The following is a 23818-nucleotide window of genomic DNA, read 5'->3' as shown; positions in this document are numbered from 1 at the left end:
TTTCAGATATATTTTATCCTTTCCAAATATGAAATTTTACATAATGATTTCTTCTTGAGTTTAAGAGGAAATAAATAATGAGAACTGCCATTGGCTTTTCTAATAGGAAATTTTAGTGCTCAGTGCTTGGACAAAACAAGTTGTACTGCAGGAAATTTTCATGTTGCAAATCAAAAAGAACATGAGGAACTCACAGTTTGCTTGGGCAGTTGTAATTTGGATGCAAATTTTGAAGAAACGGTCATAAACTTTGTTTTGTGTTTTCCCACCATCCAAGTTGTATTTCTTTAGTGCTTTTGGCCAACTCAAATAAAACCGGTGCCTTAAGTAATATCGTGTTGTGGCCTGTAGTATTTCTGCTACTGTGTACCTGTGAAAGTTGATGGGTCTTCATGGGATTTTTGCTTAGTTTGATTTTAATTTACCAGTGACTGGTTCCCAATGCTATTTAATTTTAACATCTGATCTCTCCTGAAAGATCTGTATCATAGCATTTGTATGTCCTCTTTAATTTTGTTCTTTCGAATTCTTTTCTCCTGAAGTTTTGTTACTATGGAATCTACATTTCAAAAGTAGAAGAGTAATTTAAGGAAAAGACCTTTTTTAATAATCTGAATAATTTGTGCCATTTGACAAATATATAGATATAAAGTCTGGAATTTTTAAGACTGGTTGAAGTATTCAAGACTTAGTTAATTAGAAACCAAGCCATATGATTAAATGTCCTGGTTATCATGGAAAGTTTCAGGCATAATTATACCATTTTAATGAATTTGTTGCTCTTGAAAATGTTGAGTTGACAGCTGCTTAGGATGAAGTCCTGGCTTGTTGCAGCACATGATAGGTAGGGGATTGCAGAGCTCTGAGCACTCTGCACATTGCTCGGCTCCCTCTCGATACGAACTTGAAGATCACTCAGTAAATGACCAGCTGAGCCCTCCCTTTCCATCAACAGAGCAGCAGCATTTTATTTTGTGGACAGCTGGCTGGTAGAGAATACTTGACATCTTCCTCTGATTTGTGGTCAGCATGTGTCAGTGTATGTCAGTCCACCAGGATGGTTGTCACGGCCCTCATCATGTCAGGAGGAGTGGAGGAATTTTGGATGCTGATACCGGCAGTAACAGTACTCTTGAGCCTGTATTCAGGAAACAGATTAATTCCCCTTCTAGGTACCAAGATTTAACAACTTTTATGTATTTTGATTAGTACAGAATAGGAGATTTTTATCTTTAGTGGTGTAATGGCTTGTTGCATTTAGATACTACTTATTATTACTAGATTCTGACATTCTATATTATCTGACTTCTCTGAAAGCCAGTGCCTCTTGAATGAATGTGATGTTTGACAAATAAATGACTATGGTACCCTATGAATGCATTTTCACCTGTTCCACTTAAGTTTTTTTAGCATTGATGCATGTATTTAAAGAGTGTAGTATGCAAGGCATAGAAGGATGGAAAAGTTTTTTTTTATGGATTCAATAATTTCTTTTTTGGCAAGATTCATGTTGATATCATCCTAGGCAGCATTTTATTATCCTGCCTCTGGTAGAAAGAGGTATATAATCTGAAGGTTGGGGGTGGACTTATTCTTTTCAAATAAAAGCCACTAAGGCCAGCACTTTTGTCCCTTTTCATGTCTTCTGAAGTCTGTGTGATTTCTAACCCTTTATTTCTTTTTTCCAGGCTATTCATGTTTGCTGTCAGGCAGGGCAAATCAATCTTTTCTAAGTACTCTTTAATCATAAATCCAGATGTATTAAGCTTGCTATTACTTAGTCAGTAGTAGTCAGAAAAAGGCAGGGGGAATGTCTAGTCAGTATGGCTGAGCGGTGATTGGAATCACAGGGCTACTTGCTCTGTGCACCTTCGCTCTTAGACTGCACTGATGCTTTAGGTCTTGTTGGGGAACTGCCTTTTTTAAAAAAAAATTCTTTTTATTTTTATTTAATAGAGGCTATGTTAGTATTCTAATTATTGTATTTTGTGGTGTCTGTTTTGTGTGCACTGAATGTTCATTCCCCGTAGCTTACATTTCCCCTCTAGTTTTCAATAAATCTTGGTGGACCTTTGTACCCTGTCATCTTTTCTGCACTTTTCCCCTAGAGTGATAATTCCGTTCCTCCAAATATCTGTAAAATCAGCATTTTATTTTTTTTCCCTCCTGAGCAGCTATCGCCATCAGCTGTTATAAAATAATGGCTTTAGATGTGTCCCTTGTAATACATTGACCCCTCTGTCTGATTTATCATTAATTTCCAGAGATTTGTTCCAGGCTTGAACTAATATGTTCCCCCAGGGTCTTGAGTTGAAAACCACACTGAAATCCACTTCCTTTTGCTTTTGTACCTGGAATATTAATCACATTGCCACTAGCATCCCTGGCACACGGAAACATCCCACCACAGTTAACGATGTCTGAGTGGTTTCCACCTGCTTCTATAACAACATTCAAGCTTCTTACCCTTATTTCTGGGTTTGTATTATATCTTGCTACTGTTTTGCACTCCAATACTCACACTTTTATGTGTTGGAAAACTCATTTTTTATCTCCCTGAAGTTCTTGCCCGTTGCTTCTGCTTTGTGCCATTAAAAGCAGAAAAGGTATGACCATTTGCAGAGACTGGGTCTCTGCCTAACAGTGTTGGAATATTTGTAAGTTATAGTTTTACTAGGCTTGGAAGACTTTCTATACATTAATTAATATTAATTCAAATATTGAAAGATGATAAGTGCTGTAGAATAGTCAGCAGAAAGTATTGAATCTTGGGTTTTAAGCTTTTTAAATTTTAATGTATTTCTCTTAAAGTGGGATGTGCTTGGAACTAGCAGGTTGAAGGCATGGTCCCTGGCAAGGCACTGAAAAATCTCTGCTTGGCTCTACTGAGCAGAGGACACAGAGATGTGTGTTCACTGTGGGGTCATTGGGACTGTAGGTGAAGGACTGTTGAGACTTGTTACCCATCACATCTGTGTCTCTAAGTCACCTGCTCTAGGTACTGGGAAAGCCATGTTGACTTTTAAACTTAATATCAGAAATTTCAACTAGTATTTTGGAGATAATTCCCATGCCAGGGTGCTTTTATTATTGTCCTAATTAATGGTGTTTGTTCTTAGAATTACAGTCAACTCTTCCTAAGTTAAAGGCTGATAAGATTGCTGTGTAAGAACCTGTTGCTTTGTAGCTAAGGCTCATCAATGCCCCTTATTATTTTGCTGCAGTGCAGCCTGACAAGCAGTTACAAACCCTTGCTTAGGACACGTTTGCAAACTTAGTGGACCTGTCGATCTCCCTGCAAAGGCAGTGGAAGCTGTCAGTCATTGCTACCTGTGAAAATTAACAGCCCAGAAAAGTAAATCCAGTCTGACCTGTTTTGAATTTTAGCCCTTTTGATATTAATAAAAGAAAAAAAATGGTACTTTGACAATCTGGAAATCTTAATACTTATTTGCTTGATTTGGAATAGTTTTGTATAGCTACTGGAATAGTTTAGTAGCCTTTGATCATATAAATAGTGTGTGTGAATATCTATGGATATGAAGCAAGAATGATGAAATGCATATTCTATGTTGCTTCTTGTCTGCAAACTGGCTGTTAACCAAATTAAGTTTTAACCTATGAGGATCCACAGACACATTATTTGGTGGGGCTAAAAGGTAAAAACAGTGCAGATAAACAAATATTTGGAAAGTAAAACACCAAGTTCTTACTCCTCGCCATATTTATTGAATTAAAACCTTCAAACAGTGGAGCTGTAGGTAGGGTACAGCTTGCTCCTATGCCAGAAGGACTCACTGCTTCTCATGCCTTGAGTAAAATTGCCCAAGACCAAAGCATGTCTTGAAAGTTTTGTTTCTTGCAGGCATTTATGCATAAAGACTCCATTTGTAAGGCAGAAGTAGCTAAAAATAGTATATTGTAATATGCCATAGTGACATATTTTCAGGTTCACTTGCCAGATTGGGGGGCATGTATGGGGTAAGACATTGCTAGTCATCCCTTTGTACTCATGCCTGGTATCCTTAGTTGTTTATGACTCAAGTTTCAAATACCTGCAGGCAGTTTCTGAAATATATGATATGGCCAGATTTTTTTTTAAGTGCCAGCCAGAAAAATCCAATATTTGATTCAGAAACATTAAGATTAAAGCAAAAATATCATGATGTCTTTATTTTACTTCAGGTCTTAAGTCAGTAGTGCTTCTACCAGCTTTATCCAGAAGCAGAAGAGATAGAGACCTGATAAAAATGCAATGAAAGCTGAATTCTTGTGCATTCACAGATGTGTAGGAGATGGAGCTTTAAGAGAAGTGCACATGCAATGGCTTATGTTTAGGAATATCACTATCAGTTCTGTGGTGTGCACAGTATTACCAACCACTGGTGTGTGATAAAGCTGCCACAGTGATGGCAGCCACTTAGCCATATCCTGTCAGCTCCTAAGTATCACTAGCAGTCTGTTTGTCCCTACTTGGGCTCATGTACCCTGTGTGACTCGGCTCCATGTTGTGAAGCATCTTTTGGCTACAGGGCAGATTGACTTGCTTTGGTGTTTATGTGACTTTTTGGGGCTTTATTTTGTTTGGGATTTTTTAAAAACATGTCTTGCAGTTTTTATTCCACTTAGCACCCTGCCTTTGGTGGCTTGTGGCTGATGATAACAAGCAAGTAGTGGTGAAGCAGAACAAACAATATTTCTTCTATAAGAAAGCACCCCAAGATCCTCTATCACTACAAATCTTTCATATAAAAGGTTCATTTGATATTGTGGAGAGCCAGATAGCTGTTTTTTCTCTTCATTTTCTCTGTGTTAACTGTATTAACTGTTTCCCATTTGATGGGAGCACCTGTAGTCAGGCATCGGAATTCCTGAGTTCTTTCCTTCCTACCGTGGTTACTGTTTCCTCTCCTGGAAGCCTCACCCATTGCATTCCTGCTTTGAAGTGGTTGTCTCCTGGGCAGAAAAAGGACTGCAGTGCTGCCAGCTGGCTTGTTGCCCCTCCTGCCCATCCGTGCTTTTGCAGATGCCTTTCAAAGAGTGGGGATAGGTGTGGGTGGCATGATGCTGGGCTGGGGCTGCTCCAAGGCTGCATGCCTGAAGGAAGTATCAGGTTGCCTCAACAAGAATGGTTCAGGACAGGCTGCTGGGAACAGTGTTTCAGACCCCACAGATGCACTGACAGAATTTCAGCATTGTTTGGGACTGCGTTTATGATTACTGCAGTGTGTGCACTGCAAAGAATGAGGTTTACAGATAACTTCAGGAAGGAGGAATCTACTGGAGAGCTGCAGTTTCTGCCTGTTTTGGTTAACTGATTCAGCCTTTCAAGGTCATTTAGGGTAGATTGATATGTTCTCATTCTCCGTATGTGCGGCAGTGCAAGGATCCTGCAGATTGCAATAAACGGGGAAAGGGAAGGAGCAGATTGTCCTACCGGAAAGTAAAAGACTCTTTCAGGATTGTGTAGGTTGTGTAATTTGAAGATCAACGTTGCTTATGGTGAACAGATGGAGAAGATGATTAGAAGCTACAAGTGCCCTCCTGTGCTATAGGCCCAATGTCAGATAAACTACCTCTACAGAAAATTATCACTTTCTGAAATTCTAGGACAACTGTAGGTTGGATTCTATGAAATTGAGAGAGAAAACTGGTGTGAGGAGGAGGAGGAAAGGATCTAGACTGTTAACTGTGTGAGACTGCAAACTGCCTCTCAGGAAGCTCAGATTCAAGGTGATTTTAGTGTCTGAGTGCTCAACATTGCTTTTGTGAAACTGTGAAGAGGAAATTCCCATTATTTCAGTCCTGGAGTTCACTGTGGCTATCATTAGCACAAACCAGGAGGATTTTTCCCTCAGTGAGGGCATGCTCATCTGCCTCATAAAGTCTTACAGTGCAGTATTTGTACAGCAGAGAACACAAGTAAAAACCTGAACAAGCAGTGCATTTTGCCACATATGGCTGTAGGAAAAGCTTATATGACAATGTCTGGTTGAGAGCTGTAGACCTGTGTGTGTGTGTTTGTGTGTGTTTGTATTGCAGAAGTGTGTTAGTATTTAAGGCTGATTGTGTGAAGTTTCTGGGTTTGTTTTGAAATATATGATTAAGGTATTAGTGAGTAACAAAGATGTAGAACAATGGACAGTGACTGGGGAGAAAATGGTGTGCATGCACTAAGTTGGCACATCTTCTGTCTGGGAGTGAAGCATCTTCCTTGGGGCTTAGCTGGCAAAACTACCTATATGTTACAAGGATCCCAGCTAGAATCAATACTCCAAGGACTGAGAGGGCGTATGGTTGCAGGCTGGAAATTCCAGGTACTGGGTAAGTAAGCATTAGTGTGTGGCCAGAGCTTGGCAGACAAAACAGGCAGTGTCAGGGAAGAATGCACAGCATAGTGCCTTAATGGAGCTCTTTCTGAGAGTTGTTTCGAGCTGGAATGAAAGCTGTGCTCAGTAAGTAGAAAAAATATTGCAATTGCAAGAGGGAAGAAAAAGTGCTTTTCCCCGAGGATAAACCAAACTGAACTAGCACATGTAAAAAAGAATTTGGTTGTTCTTGTGGTTGAATCAATGGCAGTGAGCAATGCCTTGAATTAGGAGGAAAGATGGTCAGTGGACATGGCTCTGTATTGTCCTGCTTTTGAAATGTGTGTATGTTCATATGTATATAAACATATCTCCCAAAATCAGAACATGCAGCAAGGGAGAAAGTGTTCCTGACATGTGTATCTAATGTATGGTATTACATACAGAAACTGTTGGATAAATGAACACTAAGATTGTGAAGTCAGGCTCTCAAAGCATAGGAAATGCCAGAATTAGATTTGCCTGCACAACCTTAATTCAGCCCCTTTGTGCATATGCATTATGATACCATCTTTAATTACATGATCACACATCAGACCACTGAAATGGCAGTGGTGACAGAATGAGAAGATATTCCATATTTTTTAAAAGCCTTTGTGTGTCCCTGTGGCAGGCATATTCTGCACACATTCAAACCCCAGAATTTCTTAAAACCAGAAATTTTGTAATATTATTGGTATAACCCATACATGTGAAAATTAATAACTTCCTATAGCCTCCTCTGTGATGCTTATCACTGTGTTACCTGTATGTTGTAAAGATTTTAACTGATTCTCACAACATCTATCTGAGTGGTACTCTGTTTTATAGGTGAGGAAAGTTTTTGAAGGGGAAGAAAACACCCCAGTTCAGTTAAATTCTACCTACATAGCTACAGTCATCTTAGAATCTGGAAGAAATCCAGTTCACTGAAACCTGCTTAATTCTGAATATTTATCTGCCTTAGGGAGTTTCTGGATTACATTAAAGTGTCTGAAGTCTCCTACCCAGAGCTGTGCCCTTGACACCTGTTCTAGGGCAACACCTGAGGAAAAAAGTATTTTCTACCCTTCTTCCAAAGTGTTGCTACTATGCAGCAAGAACACTAGAGCCATGTGACAATCCAGCCTCCAAACTGGCCTGGTGGTACACTCATAGAAGAATTGGGCTTTCAGTAGGGTGGTTGAGCCCAGGTAGGTACAGGTCTTTAGCCTTTTCTGTTAGTTCTTCATGATGATAACTGAAGAGGAGGTATCTTGCTTAGGCCTCTGTTCAGTCAGTAGACAAAAGAAAATGCAGAGGTTTACTTAGAATTAAATTCTCCATGCAAGTCTCTGGAGGTACCCGCACCTCCATTTGATGTGTAGGGAAGGTAACTCCTGTGATAGGCTTCTAAATTCAACTGAGTCAGATCTGAATTTTCAAAATGTTGTTTTCACTTTATTATCTGTTTGTATCTCTAAAATAAAGCATCAGTTGACTGCAAAATATAGCATCCCCAAGTACTTGTTCAGGTACACCAGGTCAGAGAGTGGTACATGTATGACAAAGGGCTTCCTGCAAGTTTTTGGATTCTTGCAAAACTGTCCTCCTTTTGGCCTGCAAATCTCTACTGCCTTCAAATCTCCTGTTCCAGTACCTAAAAGGAGTTCATGGTCCAGCAGACAACTTTATAAGTATGCAACTCATGTTCATTCCCAGAGCTGGTTCTTCTGGGGTGATACTCTTCTAGAAAAAATTGGAATGTGATTATATAATTAGAGAGTTGTATGTGTATGCATGAAGATTGAATCTTAGCTTGGGCTTCCAATGGCTAACTAAGGAATTATGGTGAAATCTTGAAGTACAGTATTTTGTTGATTGTCACTTTGGCTCAATATTTTTTCACTAGAGAATTTTAGAGTATTAAACTGAAAATGTTGTAGAGGTGTACCACCCTTTCCTTCTCACTTAGGCCATCAGAGCACTGTCACTTGCAGATAATTAGAAGAAAGTCCTGCTGGTTTCTGCCAGTTGTGGACAGCAGCACGTAGGCTGAGTTGGTCAGAAGTCCAGCGGTAGTTCCCAGTTGTGAGGGTACTGGCCTGTGGCAGTCTTTGCATATTCTAAATTATTTTTTGTTTTTCTCATCTTCACCCATATTTGTTTCTCCTCAGCTCCTGCCAGCCCGTTACTCCATTTTTAAAATCTGTGCTGTTTTTCTGTGCTCTAGGTCTTTACATGGAGTTAAGTTGCTTCATCTGCCTTTACAATTTGGTAGTAGACAGAAGGGCGTGACATTTTACTGCCTTTGTAGCACTTTCCAGTGTAAAACCTGGGAGCAGTCTGATGACCCAGAGGAGCTGCTGGAAGAAGCTTGTGAAGCAGCTTGTCACAATGAGAGAGGCACAGAGACCTGTGTAGGGGTAGCATGCCCAACTTACCAGGCCATTCAGTCTGCTGCACTGATTTTCAGGAAGTCTTTTCTGCATACGTGTAAATTGAGAACTCCCTCAGTCTTGGACAACATTCTGATCGGTGGTTGCAAAGGGCAAGTGGCAAGAATTGCATTCCTCCATGCACATTTCAAGGTCATGGAAGAATGATTTAAGCTGTGTCAGTGACAGTGAGAGTGATTAAGAAAAAAAGAGGTGTGGATCAGGTAATGAATGACAATGTATGAAGTCAAGCAGTTCATTTGTTCAGTTTGTATACTCTGTATTTTTGTGTATTGGCTGCTGCATTTATTTTCTTATAAATACTATCTATATTAGGCCAACCACAACTAAGAATAAGATGTTTCAAGTGGAGTGGTAGTAGAGATTTGATTCCTGCTGATAGGCTGAATATTTAGAGAGGAAAAGCAAACATCACAACGGCGGCCTTACAACACCAGTGGTTTAGAATACAGTCCTTTGAAAACCACTACTCCAGAGATTTAGTGAATTATTCAAAATTTACCTTTGCCTTTGTTGTGCTGATTCGTTGCGTGTACCACAGTTGCTAAAGCAAGAAGTACTGCTTTGCATTCAAGGAAACAGATTTTCATGCTTACATCAGAAAAAGAAACAAACTGTCTTAGCTGAAATAAGCAACATTATCAGCAATATAAATTTTCAAAAGTAATCTGTATTCTATAGTTCAAGTCTGGGGTATGTAAGGTGCAGCCATATTTGGAGGTTCTGGTCTGCCTGTTGTACTGGTGATTATGTACTGCTGGGAGGGATGAGGATTTGCTGCTTTGCCAGTTTAATAGAGGCGAGGTAACTAATTTGATTCGGGATACTCTCATCATGAGTTGCTTGAAGGTGTTCAAATTTGCTTATGAAATAGTCCCTTCTGAGCTAAGGAGATGGAAATGAGACACTAAAAAAGCTTTCTTGAAATGTTTCCATGTTTCTCAGCTCAGAACATCCCATTTGATATTGATATTAGGTACTGAGGCAAAGTCATCAGGTAGAAAAGGAAGAAAATGTAGAAGTAGTAATTTTCTTGTGTGTTTCCTCAGGATGCTATTTTGAGGCTCTTAAAAAAAAAATCCTGCTTTGCTGCTGAGGCTGCTGTAAAGTGGGGAAGTGGCAGATGTAATTGAAGTCCCAGGGCCCTGCCCTAGAAAAGGTCCAATCCTGGCAGCATACATATTGCTTATATGAAAGTGAACAGATGGATACATTTGGTCAATTCTGCTGGGTTCATACGGAAACCTTCAGATTTTTTTTCTTACTATTTTGAGTGGAATACTTAAATCTGTTATCTCCTGAGAGACTGTAGTTGCCTGAGATGGGTGCTTTGGTATCTTTGAGCAGGGAGTGCTGCCTTGCTGTGGATGTCTTCCGATCAGATGTGTTTATCTCCCCATACTCCTTCCCCCCTCCCCTTCCTAGAGGACCAATTCAGCTACTGGAGGAGTGAGCTGGATTTTTTTCAGCTTCAGTGGCATGAGAACTGTCAGCTGAGTCTTAATCATGGAACTATTACTGGTAGTGAATATGAAGGAAAGAGAAGAAATCCAGCTTGCTTTTCAGATGATTGATTGCAGAAGCACATTTTGACTATTCTTGAGGTGGAGAAAGAAGAGGAAAGAGGAGATTTGGAGAACAAAAACTTCATATTTTCTTTAATTTAAAAACCCACTACTTTTCTGATACTAATTCATGCTAAGTTCTTGCTGACAATTTTTGATGTTTCCAAATTCAAAACAACTGAGAGCAATAAATTGAAGGGAGAAGAATGAAGAATTAAAGAGGAGGGGTGTAGCTGCGTTAATAGGACACATCTTAAAGTACTAATACTTAGTCTGGGAGGGGGGAGGAGGTAGGATTAAACTGTAATGCTTGGAATTAGTTGCTTTTGAGTATCCTCAGGTGTGTGTATGAGTGTGTGCATACATGTGTAATGATCTAATAACATGGCATCAAGGAAAGAATTGGTATATGGCTAAATTCTAAAAGCCTATAATGAAGATATGTCAGCATTTGTATTGTCATCTAGTTATCTTTTCTCCAAGTGCATAACCATATCAATATATACACAATAAGTATTTAGACACTATCAATGTGCAGTATTAAAATTCTTAAAGAAACTCGCTCTTGCCAGAAGCTTTAACTTCAAAGATTTCCAGGAAATCTGTTAAAAAAGAAAAAAAAAAAAAAGTAGTCTCTGATATTAAAAGCATGTTTCTATGAAGATTGTAGTTGTGCATGCTCATTTCTGCCTTTTTTTTAAAGGAAAACTTATTTTAACCACCAGTGACAATAACTATTGTTGAAAATGGGGACTAGGAAACAGGAGTAGAAGCTGAAATTGTTAGGAGAGAGAGCTAGAGAGCTTGAATTTGACAAAAATAGTTTCTTCCATATTCCTCTCTCACTCTCTCGAGCTGCATCCTTCTTACAAAAACAACTCCACCCACAGTTGTAGAAAATGGCCATCTCTTGGTATGTTCTTTGGAGTTCTTGTTTTGATAGTGCTGGTGCTAGTTTTGGGGATTAACATGAATAACCCTATCAAATTTTGTTAAAACATGGTACCAATACAGAAGGACCCATGGTTACTATTTAAAATACCCTTGTTAACAGAGATTTAACAGTCATTTCATTCTCTACTGTTCATCACATTCACACATGTGGGATGGGCATTAACAGATTGAGCTACATCTTTTCATTTCAATTCTGCAGCAGTCTCTCTTTGTAGGAATATTTTATGTAGTAATAATTTTCTTCCTATTACAGACTTTCTAACTATGTTAATGGCAGCAGACTGGTCACAGGGACATTCGTGAGAACTACCTCTGCAGAGGCATTTAAACAATTTATTTGATCTTGCTTTATCATACCTGCTTATGCCTTTTTTCACTCTATTGATGACCTTAGAAGAACTTTGTGTATAACCGTGAGTCTTTCAGTCACATTTGGCTTAACAAAACGGTATGCAAATTTCTGCAAGATGTTATTTCTGAAGTCCTTGGGATTTGCAGTGAGTCTGTTAGCAGGTGGATGCCCCTTAACAGCATTGGCATGTTCGAGGAGCAGCTCTAAAGGCTGGCTGGAGAAGGCAGTGTCTTAACTGAGGATGCTCTCTTTAATGGGTATGCAGTTGTTGGGTGAGCCTTGACTTACCCAAAGCAGAAGGTGCTATTATAGTACCTTTTTTTTTTTCTTGGTACACAGTAAGGGAAAAAGCATAGCCAAGAAGGGTTGATGGCAAAGGAGCAAGAGGGCATTTCTATATTCTCACATACTATGTTGAACTGATCATCTTATCACCATTTAGAGAAATTACAGGTTGTGGATTTGTGGCTGAAATGTGTCACTGGTGTGAGAGTGCTCTTGGCTGAAAGCCTAAAATGAGGACTTTCTCTTTGTGAGGGCATGTCTTGTCCTGTGCTTGATGCAGCTTCTCCTATCCTGGACCATGTGTAAGAGTCTCTTAGAAAGAGAGTAGTTAAAAAAAAATTACCACTGCTGCTATTTAACACTTCTAGCAGGTTCTATCAGGATCAAAAGTCCTCCTGTAAAGCAGTGTTACAAAATCATCCAAGCCAAAATCAGGGGTAGTAAAAGGCAAGAAATGAACTGAATTAACTGGCAAAAAAATTATATTTATCAGCTTGTTGATTTTTAGTATAATTCATGGAAATTAATTCTGCGAAATTGTCATTCTGTGACAACTGATTGGGTGGGAAAAACGTAGGATTGCTGCTGAATGTTTACATTGACAGGAACATTCCCATTCTCTAAAAATAAACCCCTTGGACATTATTATCATACAAATTTGTCAATGTGGGTTATCTGCTGCATGATGTCCCCTATATGGGAAACATTTGAAGCACATGATTAGTCTCTTCAATTTCTGTTGAACTAAATTATATTTTGGGTTTGATTTATTAGGATATTTTGTTCTTTTGTTTGGTTTGTTGGTTGGTTTGTTTGGTTTGATGTTTGGTTTTGTTGTTTGATTGGTTGTTTTTTTTTTAAGAGCAGAAGGTATGCCTACATGTTTTAAGTTTGGTTTTTTAATAAACATTTTTAGTTTAAGGTACAGCTTACACTGCTGGCTATCCCTCATGCCCTACTATTTCCACTCAGAATTTGTGTGGAGAGAAAGCAGGTTTCTTAGCTGGGTCATTGAGGTGGCCTTAGCATATGTTTGTGCACAATGTGTTGTTCTGGCGCACGTTTAGTAGCCTGCCTACAAACAGTAATAATCACTGTATGTGTCACACTGTCCTCTGCAGCAGTAAAGCCCCTCTGTTGAAGGGGAAAATTCAAAAGAATCATCAGTTCTCCTAAAATTGTCAGGTTTGATTTTCTATGGTCATAGCAATTTAGTGTCTGGGTCTGATATTTTCCCCTTATCCTGTGTCTTATATACAACTTTGACTTGCTGTCAGAATTGAGTAGTCCAAGGATAAGACAAGAGAAACTCAAGCTTTCTGTCTCTGGGGTAAAGGACATTATATGTAGTTCAACTTTCCAAAGTGACCATATTTATTAGGCAGTTACTACAGATGTCTGTATGTAGTTACAGATATCTTGGTATTTTCTGGGCACCTCCCTAGTAATAAAATCCCAAATCATTATTTACAGATGATGCCTTTTTCAGGAATTCCTTCAAATGTAGGATTTCTTTAAAATGATTTAATGAAAATTTTCAGCCAGAAAAAGCTAACCCATGCATCCATTATGGATTTTCGCAGACATCTTTCTTTTGCCTCCTTTGCCTGCCAGTGTGGGTCCAGCTTAAAACATACCCAACCAAATATGTACATTTTAGGTGCTTTCATTTGTGTTCCACTGTTGCAGTGCAAAGAGCAGCTTAGTCATGTCTCTATCAAAAAGAAATAGAGTTGCAGATAGAGTAGAGAGAAAAGAGAGAGTCCTTTCCATTTATTTATGTATTTCTTTGCATGATTTTTGTTTGGCTTTTTTAAAATTTAGTTTTATTTGCTTGGGCAAAAGTTTCCTGCTATTTACCTTTGCATTTGCATTTCCTATTGACTGGCAATTTTTAAACTGTTTATTGTGCTCTTTTGTTTAGCTGCTCAAGAGCTAAAACAAAAGGCACCAGGCCCTGTGAGGGACACATTTGCATGCGGTGAGCGTTGCCCGAGGAAAAAGTAATTGCTAATGCATATTTATGTGGCACAAATTTGCCATTTGTTTATGCATAAAATTATCAATAGTGCAGGGCGGCCCAGCCGTAGAAAATGGTGACCTTTTTAGCTTAATAAAGAGAAATCAGCTGTTATTGTGAAGAGATCAGCCATTTATTCTGTGTTGAGGGACATTGTCGGGAAAATGCAGATTGGTGCCGGTAATATCATTAAATGGAAGGCCAGTGACCCTTTCGGTATAGTCTATTATACGTTATCTAATAGGGGATAAATGACTCTGGTTGGCAAATAGTTTAAAAAAAATCCAAAAACCAAAAACCAAAAAAACCCCATCCAAAAACATACAAGCAAAGAAAAAAAAAAACCAACCTAGAGGGGGAAAAAAAAAAAACCCTCAAAAAAGCAATGAAACCTACTACCCCTCCTGACTTTTCTCTTACAGCCCAGCCATATGAACAAGTAGATACTAAGGTAGTCTTGCACAAGCCCCCTGGCATTTTTCTATCAGAAAAATTATTTGAAAAACAAAAAACCAGCAACAAAAAAACCCACAAACAACCCTAAAACAACCCCCAGACCCACTCTGTTTAGACTAGCTTTGACTTTTTTGAAATAGGAGAAACATCCAGAGCCAGCTTGTGATTCTTCCCAGTACATGTCAAAACCAGTGTTCTGAAGGGCCATAATGTCAATTGGATTTTTGGCTTGTGAAATGAGACTTCAGAGTTTGAAATTAGGAGATAGGGTCTTTTCTAAAGGCAACAGGTTTTCAAAAACATTTATGCTTTTTTCTTTTATGTATTCAATTTTTTTTTAAGAATGAAGAAGAATTTGCTAGATACTGAAGATCTCACCTTCAGAAGATGCATCAACACAATTTTCTTTACAACACGACTGATGCAGCTCAACCTTCAGTAGACAGATTTAAGACTTGAAGAGTTAAAAACTAACAGTTGTGAGTCTTGAGGAGTTCTTGTGAAAATGAAAGAATATGCAGAAAACCTCATGTTTCCTTGTTTCTCTCATTCTCTATGATGCATAACTGAATGGATTTTTAACCACCAGGTGAAATGTGGAGAGTTGAGAGTCACAGTTGCTGTAAAAGGTTGCATTTTCTGTGCAAAATGTGTGGTGGGCTAGGTGTTTGATTTTTATTTTTTTCTTTTTTTTTACCCCTGAGAAATATCCAGCAGATAATTGCTAGAGTAATTTGGGGACTTTGCTCTCTTTGCTTCCTAAAATTATATCCCAAGCTAATGTCATCATCACAGAAAAGTCACCACAATGTTTGTCACTATGTGTCATCTTCCCTGTGGCCTCAGTAAAGAGGCAGAGCTTAAACAGGACAATGTAACTTGCAGATAGTGGAAGCATTTTGAGGTAGGGCTATGTGGAGATGATGGTGGGGAGGTTGTGGTCAGAGGCAGGTCTTTGGTCTTCTCAAGACTGTTGCTGTGATTTCACCCCTTAAAATTTGTACAGCATTTAAATAAAAACACTTTAGTCAAATATAATGCAATACATAAAACTTACTCTAGGAGATTTTATATACTATATTGTGTATTACTTTCTCTAATGCTGTAAAAGTCTTCGTAAGGGTGTGTGCTACAGTTCAAGATTTTTATACCTAAAATTTTCTCTTATTAAGATTTTTTGGGAAGAGTTTGATTAATTCCTGTATATAGAAGTGCTGTCTGCTTCTGCAATGGTGCACTTGCAGTCCTCCCAAATAATGATTCCCAATTATTGCTGTAGAAACAAAAGTATTGTAGGACTACTTATGGAAACAGAGAGAAAGTCAAAGAAATAGTTTAAAAGCAGAATTTTTCTTAGGTCCATCCTATGGAAACTGCAGTAAATATGAAAGTGAATTTAATTGTAGAGTAGGATCTAGGTTACTTCACATGGCAACAGGCCTTTTTTTACTGGGTCTGTCTCTCCACTCAAGTCTGTAGACAAGAACCATAATTTCAGGAGTCTCTGTTAATGTTTGGTGATTACTTCATTGCATTGTTGATAAACAGTTGAATTGGGTGTTATTTTAATCTTTAAAAATACATTTTTATTTTTACTTCAACTAATTAACTAAAATTTGCGTAGTCCAAATAAATCTGGGTGTTTTTTTTTTCAAAGGGTCTTTTTCCATACAGATATTTCCAGCTCTGCTCCTGGAAAAAAAAATCTTATTCCCATCAAAGCTTGTAGGCAGTTGTTAGCCTGGGCTTTGCTTTGTCTTTTCTAACAGTCATAAAATAACTAAATAATAAAATAATATTGAAGCTGCTTGGCACCAACTACAAAGTTGTATGTAGATAAAATTACCAAGAAGAAAATGCTGAAGTGTGTATGGGAATAAACTGTGGGTGACGCTTGTAAACTAACCCTAATATAACTGAGATTCAAATTCAGTGGTGGTGGTTGTTAATGTTACTTGTTTTTTTTTTTTTATACCTGTAACTGCTAAATAAGAGAAATTAGAAAGAAAAGCCTCTTCAAAAACCTAGAAATATCTGTGGTCATGGAAAATCATACGTTTTGTAAAGAGTTTGTTAAGGGAGGAGATACGTCAGAGACAAGACAAGGATGAGCAAGTATTATTGGTCAAAGTTGGTAGCAGCAAACAAGAGAATGAGCCACATGAGTATTACTTTTTCCTCGTATTCTCCTGATATGAGGAGGTCAGAGAAAGCACTTGGATCCAGGTTGCTGAGAAAGACAAAAACATGATGGGGAATATTCTGTAAACAGATGTTACTAGTTCTGATTGTCCTGTAACCTGCCTTTTTTGTCCCGGAATTTCATTCTAATTAGGAGTGAGGTGAGCAGCTCATGGTCCACATCTGCTCTATTAATAATGTGTGGGTTAGGGAAGAAAGATAAAGGACTGGTTTTATATTATGTTATTTAGTTAATTAATTACTTTGATTGCCAATAAGAGCTAAGGAATTGGTATATTTCAGTTCTTTGTAGTGCTTGTAAACAGGTCCCACAAAATTTGACTTATTTTTGTACAAGCAAATTTTGACAACTTATCTTCATTGAAGAATGACTTTCCCCCCTCTTCAGCAGAGATTTGAAAAGCCCATAGAAATAGTTATCTTTCCGATATCAGAAATTCATGACTGAGGAGATTTCTATACAAAATATATAGAGGACACATTTCTATTTGTTCATCTGATTGCTCAAAAATAATATAGGAAATTGAGGTTTGTTTTCACAAAGTTTGCCTGCATGCAGAGCTCAGTAGGGGACTAGGGATGGTTGTCTTTTAAAGCTTCATGCACCAGCTCTTGGTGGTCTTATATGCTGCTGCTTTTCCTGGAGATCTCTGAGCTCTAGAGCTGGGAAAGTAATTTTGTCAAGTTAAACCAGTAGGAAAAAGCTTCTGGTTTTATTTATTAAGGATGTTGATTTCAGAATTTGGTTGTGTGTGTGTTTTGTAGTTGAAAGATAAAATAAATTCCTATTCATATTCATACATGTATTTCATACTACAAATTATTTGTTCTGGTTAGACTAGATTGATAATAATACACTGTAATAAAACTTAAGGCTGCCAAACCTGACTAGAAGGTCAACCACTCCACATCTGAGATGGACTTTGGCCTGTGTGAGCACAGGGTATCATGTCACAAGTATGGGCTCAGACTGGCTTATGTTTATTACTGTGTTATGCATCCTACACTTGCATACCTTGTGCCAAGATGCATTTCTCCCCTCTCAGCTGAAGGCTTGGGGTAACACAGCAGCAACCACAACTACAGTAGGTGCCCGGAGAGATCTGAGTTGCCTCATGCTCCTGAACTGTGGAGGTCCAAGTGGAGTTTGAGAAGTCACACTGATGTCACTGACAAATCCCTGAAGCTCTGAGCTGTGCTGTTCCTGGGGAAGATGCCACTCTGTCACCCATGCAGGAACATCAGGTGCACATCAGGTGAACCATATCAGGTGCAACTCAAGAACCTCAAGACAATGTCTAAGCCTTGGAGTAAATGTGTGAGTAACCCACCTACTCACAGAGTGACAGCTGAAAGCAGAAGCAAATGCAGAGGACTTCTTGCTCATGGCACTCTACTTGTACTGCTAACTGTGCAAGCATGTTAGGCTGGGGATACAAAAACACTGAGTGTAGCTGAGCTGTTTAAACAGTCTAGAGAAACAGGTATATGTGGTCATATCTTTCTCCTGGTTCAATCTTTGTATTGATTTATCATGATAAGAGGTGCTTCTTTAGTTCTAATGTCTACTTTTTTTTTTTGCTATTACATATTTCTATGGCAGCTTTTCCACGTGATATATTTTGGGTCACACATTAATTTACACCAGCCTCTGTTCTGCAAAAAAGAGTTCATGAACTAAATAAAAAGGAATGGGGAGGGGGATGTTTAGCAGACCCCAGGCTTTTGTTTCATGTTTTGGATGTATTTTCTTTTTAAAATAAAATTGTTGATATGCATTTGCTTTTATTTTTCTAGCCTTCCTCTTGCTGATGACCGGGTTCCTGTTTGATCCTGTTTACAAGCTTTCGAAGATTGAAAATAACCCCAACTCCTCTGCATTGGGTAGGAAAACAAAGCCATATAAAGACATACTGCAATTACTCTGGAGGGCTGGCAATAAGGAAGAGTGTTGTATGAAGGAAGAGTGTAGTATGAAGGAAAAGCTTGTGGAGAAAAAGGAGAAGGTTACTAGGTTACCACAAAAGACATTAGTGTACTCAGTTTTTCTCAACCACTCTTGGACTGGGGACAAGGGAAAAGAGTGGGCATGTCAACAAGTAAATAGCATTCTACAGTGTGCATATTCTCAGTGTAATTTTTTAAGTTTGTCTGTACTTTCTGTTACTCATTCAAAATCCTTTGCAGTTATAGTTCAATCTATTCATAACATTCAGTAGGAGAACTGTGAAAGATTTTTGGGTTTGGACTATTGTTTTGTTTGATTTGGGTTTTGTTTAGGTTTTGGGGTGCTTTTGCTTTTGTGCATATATGTGCAATATTTTAGTAGCATTGTTGTGTAAATACCTATATCCCAAGTACTAAATTTTTACAAATGTGATATTTCTTGTCATTAGGGAGACTGACTGGATGGGGAAGAATCTGGTTAAATGATTTTTTTCGCTTTTATATATTCTTATATATATTGGTAGCTCTGTTGACTGTTATTATATAGTTTCCTAATTTCAGTACTTTTCCTATTAGACAAACAAATTAATGACAGCCTGTTCTAATCTTTCTTCTTATGGGAATCAATGACAAGATATCTTGCTAAGACACTTTCTCATGTATTAAGACATAATTAGCAGGGACGGGGGATTCAGCAAGGGCTGTACCAAGAGGGGGAGTTTCTTCATTGCCTGTCTTTCTTATTGAAGATTCTCGTCAATTACATTTATTTACTAAACTTACAAAAGTGTTCTTGCCCTATGTCACAAATGCATTTTCAGCATATATTTTAGCATGGAGGGACTCTTCATTAAAAATAGTAGCCGTGTTTTATCACCTCATCCTGTTTGGCTCTTGATTTTAGGGGCTGAAGAAGCAACAATCCTGTGGTAGTTTTTGTGCTTAATCTGATTTCCATGAAGAGTAAATGTTTGCAGAATGAAGGTTTCAAAGACAAACACTCCCTTTTAGTAGCCCTGTTTTTATCCTTGTTACTGTGGTCTTCAGGAACTGGAGTTGAGGTTGACATTCTTGTGTTTTATGGGGTTAGGTGTTACCTGTCTTTGACCAGGTTGCTCTCGTGTGTCTTGTATCATGAGTGGCAGTTGCTAAAACATCAGGTTTAGAAATGCAGCCATGGTGACAGACATCCAGTTTTCCTGGCTGGAAATGAGGAGATTGTGTGGAAGGCTGTCAAGAGCCAGAGCTGTGCAACTGAGATTTTAGACTGAGATAAGATAAAGCCTGACTAAGATAAAAGCCAGAGACAGCCTTCTTAATTTCTGTATGATTTTGCCCAAATGCAGAGGGCTATTCTACTGCGCTTTTTCAGAAATAAAGAAATTCTAATTAAATTTGAATGCAGGATTATGTGAAGGATTGATAATATTGCGGTGTAAATCGATGCTTTTCTGCTTCATGGTGAGGCTTTAGACATGCATTTGAGATGACAATCTAAGTCATGATATTTTAACATGATTGATTCAGATATGGAGAAGTTGTACAATTCACTAATATCTTTTAAAATGCCAGAAGTTAGTTGTGACATTCTCATCTTTTCCTCTTCTAAATAAGCTTATCAAAGAAGAAATCTCTAATTTGCCAGGCAGTGCTTAATAATCAAGGAAGGGAAACTTCTATTTTACAGGGGAAAAAAAAAAATTCTGAGTTGCTGAATTGTTTTTAAATAATGAAAATATGTAATTGCTAAAAACATTTGCTAAAAAAAAATATGCTATGTTCTGAGGAACAATTTAAAAAAAATAAGGTCTTAATTCTGAGAAGGGTCATTAGCCTTTGAGAATTGAGCCACTTTGTTGACAAATATGTCCTCTAAATTGATCAGTATTAATTAGAAATTTATGCTACAGATTCTTACTTTTTTAATGTGGGTGCTGGTATCAACAAAATGGACTAATGAATTTGAAGGTGATTTTAAAAAGTCTGCCACCTGTAGATAAAACTGTGCATTACTACACATGGTAACTATCAAGATCAAAGGCTGATCCATAGACCTTTTGAAATCAAAACACTTACTATAAAGAAAAAATGGCATTGATTTCTTCATCTATGTTAATATAGGACATGTCTGTAAATTCAGCTGTATATAACATAATTCAAAGCTTTTTTTTCTCCTGTGGCTGTGTTGCAGTGTATCAATGCACTGGAATGTAGCTACAGGAGAAAAGATACTTTGAATTATGCTAGACCCAAATTTCCTATCATTTCCTCTGCAGACTCACAAAGCTGTTGCTATTTTTGAATGTGTTGAGGAACACTTTTTTCTTTTTTTTTAAATCTAATTATATAGTTTGTTAAAAATATTCAGGTGTCTGAGACAGCAGCAAAACATCTGTGAGCCACCCACGAAAGCAAACTAGTTTTGTGCGTGCAGGATGAAGCAGCAAGTGTATAGGAACAGGCTTCAGCTCTGGGCTTGGTGTTTGCAATAGGGGAGGGGAGAAACAATCCAGCAACTATCATTTTAAAAATTATGAAAAGCACTTTGATGGACCTTTTTAAAGCCACTCCACTAAACAGGGGCCAAAGCAAAAGTCTGAAAGCCAACTTGTAGTTGGCTTTTAATGACCTCAGTCCCTTGCTGCTATTTGCGGTGGAGGACAAGTGCCTGAGCACACAGTAATGCTGAGAAAGACTAAAGGGAAATAAAGGACATGAAGGAAGGATTTTCTGTTTTCATGTGAGTACTTGGAAGACCAAACAAGTGGAGAAGCAGCAATTTTAGCTAAGCTAATGTAATAGAAGACCATTGCACCCAAACTGTCTCAGCAGAACTTCCTGCATAATTAGATTGTAAATCTTCTCAACTGAGGAAGTTTTGCCCAGGGTCAGATTGTCTAAGTAATAATCCGTTCTACATAAATTAGAAGATTTGAACTGCTGGGATACATTATTACATTAGTTTTGGCTTTTTATTCTTAATGTAACTAAGGAGAACAAATGCAACAATTCTCTTTCTTTCTTTCTTTCTTTCTTTCTTTCTTTCTTTCTTTCTTTCTTTCTTTCTTTCTTTCTTTCTTTCTTTCTTTCTTTCTTTCAAATTATCTTATGTGTCTCTAGCTTTTGTTTATTCAGAAGGCTTTTTTTGTAGGTTTAGGGATTTTTCCTGAGTAATGATGATGAAATTTTTATATAGGCAAATTAATACATTTTTAATACACTTCAGAAAGTGATGCCACAGAATCCTTTGGCCAAGTGATGTCACTTCTTCAGTGAGAAATTTAGTCAGAGATGCTACTGCTCTTTTTGTGCTGTTGAAGTTTCATTTTCCACTATGATCCCCTTTGTCTGTGAAGAATAGAAATTTTTTTTTTGGGTAAAATTAATGTGTGGAAATTTACTAATAACTACTTTAAAATGGGTGGGATTTAAGTTAATAATTCAGTTATTTTCTTTGAGAAAAGGAGGATTATGCGTACTTCACGTGGTTATACAGCTATATACAGAAGTGATGGGGTAAATCCTGAAGTTCTTATTCAGGCAAAAATTGCTAAAATAAAAGCCAAGTTTGCAGTATAGCACAGATGAATTGATATGATGTGTTTGGGAGGTGCTGGTTTTTTGGTGTGTTTTTGGTCTTGGTACATTTGACTTTCATTATAAAATGTAGAAGTAGACAACTGCTCAGGAGAGCCTTTTGGAAATAGAATAGCTTTAGGGCTGAATTCTCTTCTTACTGAAAATTCATATGATACAAAATGGTAATACATTTTTTTAAAAGATGTGAAGGAAACTATCTGGGGTAAGAGGTACTAAACTTCTTATTTCCTGTCTGCTTACTGTGCTCAAGGGTAGGAAAAATATGAAATGGAATTGATAATTCTGTGGTTTCAAATACAGGAGTATTTTGAGTACTGATGCAAATTCTGTGAGCTTAGCTGCCTGGTGAGTCTGGTCAGCCTGCTCTGCAGAGCACTGGCAGCTTAATGCAAAGCATACGTTTGGGTGGAAATGGCAACTGCTTTCTAAAGTCCTGGGAACAGTGATACTTCCAGACCAACAGATGTCTAGATGTCTGCTCACCTTTCCCTCAAGTGCTTTACAAGGAGCAAAATTCAATATACTTTATTATCTGTCTGTCTATCTATCTATCTATCTATCTATCTATCTATCTATCTATCTATCTATCTATCTATCTATCTATCTATCTATCTATCATGCTGGGAGACACCAAAGGATAATAATAAAAAAAAATGATACTTTAGAAGACATGAGGAAAAAAATAAAGATCTGTGAAAGCCCTTTTGCACTGGCATTTCGGGGAACACCATATCTTTTGAATGCCCTTGGAAACATTACAAGAGTACTAGAAGCCAGAGGATAAACGTTTTTTTTTGGTTTCTTTACTTCCACTTAAAATTAAAAAATTACTGCCATTACTGCCATTATAATCCTTATAAAATTGCTTCTACATATTTAAAATTTCTATTATTATTGGAATGTGCAAGTAGCAGTATTTTTTTTTGGGGGGGGGAAGGGTTTGTTAGTTTGCTTGTTGTTTTTGTTGTTGTTGTTTTTGTCCTCAGGAGCATCAGATATAAAGAAATCAGAAATCAGACCTCAAGACTATTTTTGAGGCAGAAATAATCCAACCATTATTTCTGGTGTAAAAGGTTTGTGAATAGCATCATTTGCCTAGAAGCTGTTTTCCAACCTAATAACTCCTGGAATAATGACCTAAAACTGTTTCCAAGAGGATTAAGGCCCATATAACTATTAGGAAGTATAAGTTTCTGAAAAAGCTTCTTTCTGATTGGTAAAGAGGTGAGTTCTGATTTAGGTTAAAGCTGCTTGCTTCTCTGAAGTCAAAAGTGTTGAAGTAATCCTCCAGAGAAGGATTGTCTGAGGATTTTTTCCCCCCCTTTTTTATATATGTAATATATGTTTGTATATATCGATATGACTTACTGCCATAATGACCTGGAAGACAGTCATTTTAAGGGTTTTTAATCCATTTGGCTTTTTAATCTTCTGCTTTAGTGTGCTCTGAGCAAAAGCTGTTCAAAATGGGCTGAGATTGCAGCTGACCACTTGGCTTGTTGGTTAATCATCACTTGAACACTCTTCATTGGAGAGACTGTGGAACAGAATTTATTATCTGTAATGATATTGGTGTGTTTTTAAGGTTGTGTACATGTTGGATGTTCTGTGCTCTTGTTAATTGCTTTTTCAGCTAGTGTAGCCTGTAAAAG

General features: G+C 37.8%; 1 protein-coding gene across 3 annotated transcripts in view; it reads left to right on the top strand.

Moving 5' to 3' along the window:
* SOX5 (SRY-box transcription factor 5) overlaps positions 1-23818 on the top strand; it is a 607966-nt gene that overhangs the window by 126558 nt on the left and 457590 nt on the right. For all 3 annotated transcript variants that reach the window (XM_079305083.1, XM_079305080.1, XM_079305086.1), the window contains one exon: positions 18417-18503. The gene's annotated coding sequence lies outside the window, so the exon portion shown is untranslated. The remainder of the gene's footprint in view (positions 1-18416; positions 18504-23818) is intronic.

Source organism: Erithacus rubecula (genome assembly GCF_903797595.1).
Source record: "Erithacus rubecula genome assembly, chromosome: 4".
Classification (NCBI taxonomy): domain Eukaryota; kingdom Metazoa; phylum Chordata; class Aves; order Passeriformes; family Muscicapidae; genus Erithacus; species Erithacus rubecula.
The sequence above is the reverse complement of the archived record's forward strand: the minus strand, read 5'-3'. Positions and strand labels throughout refer to the sequence as shown.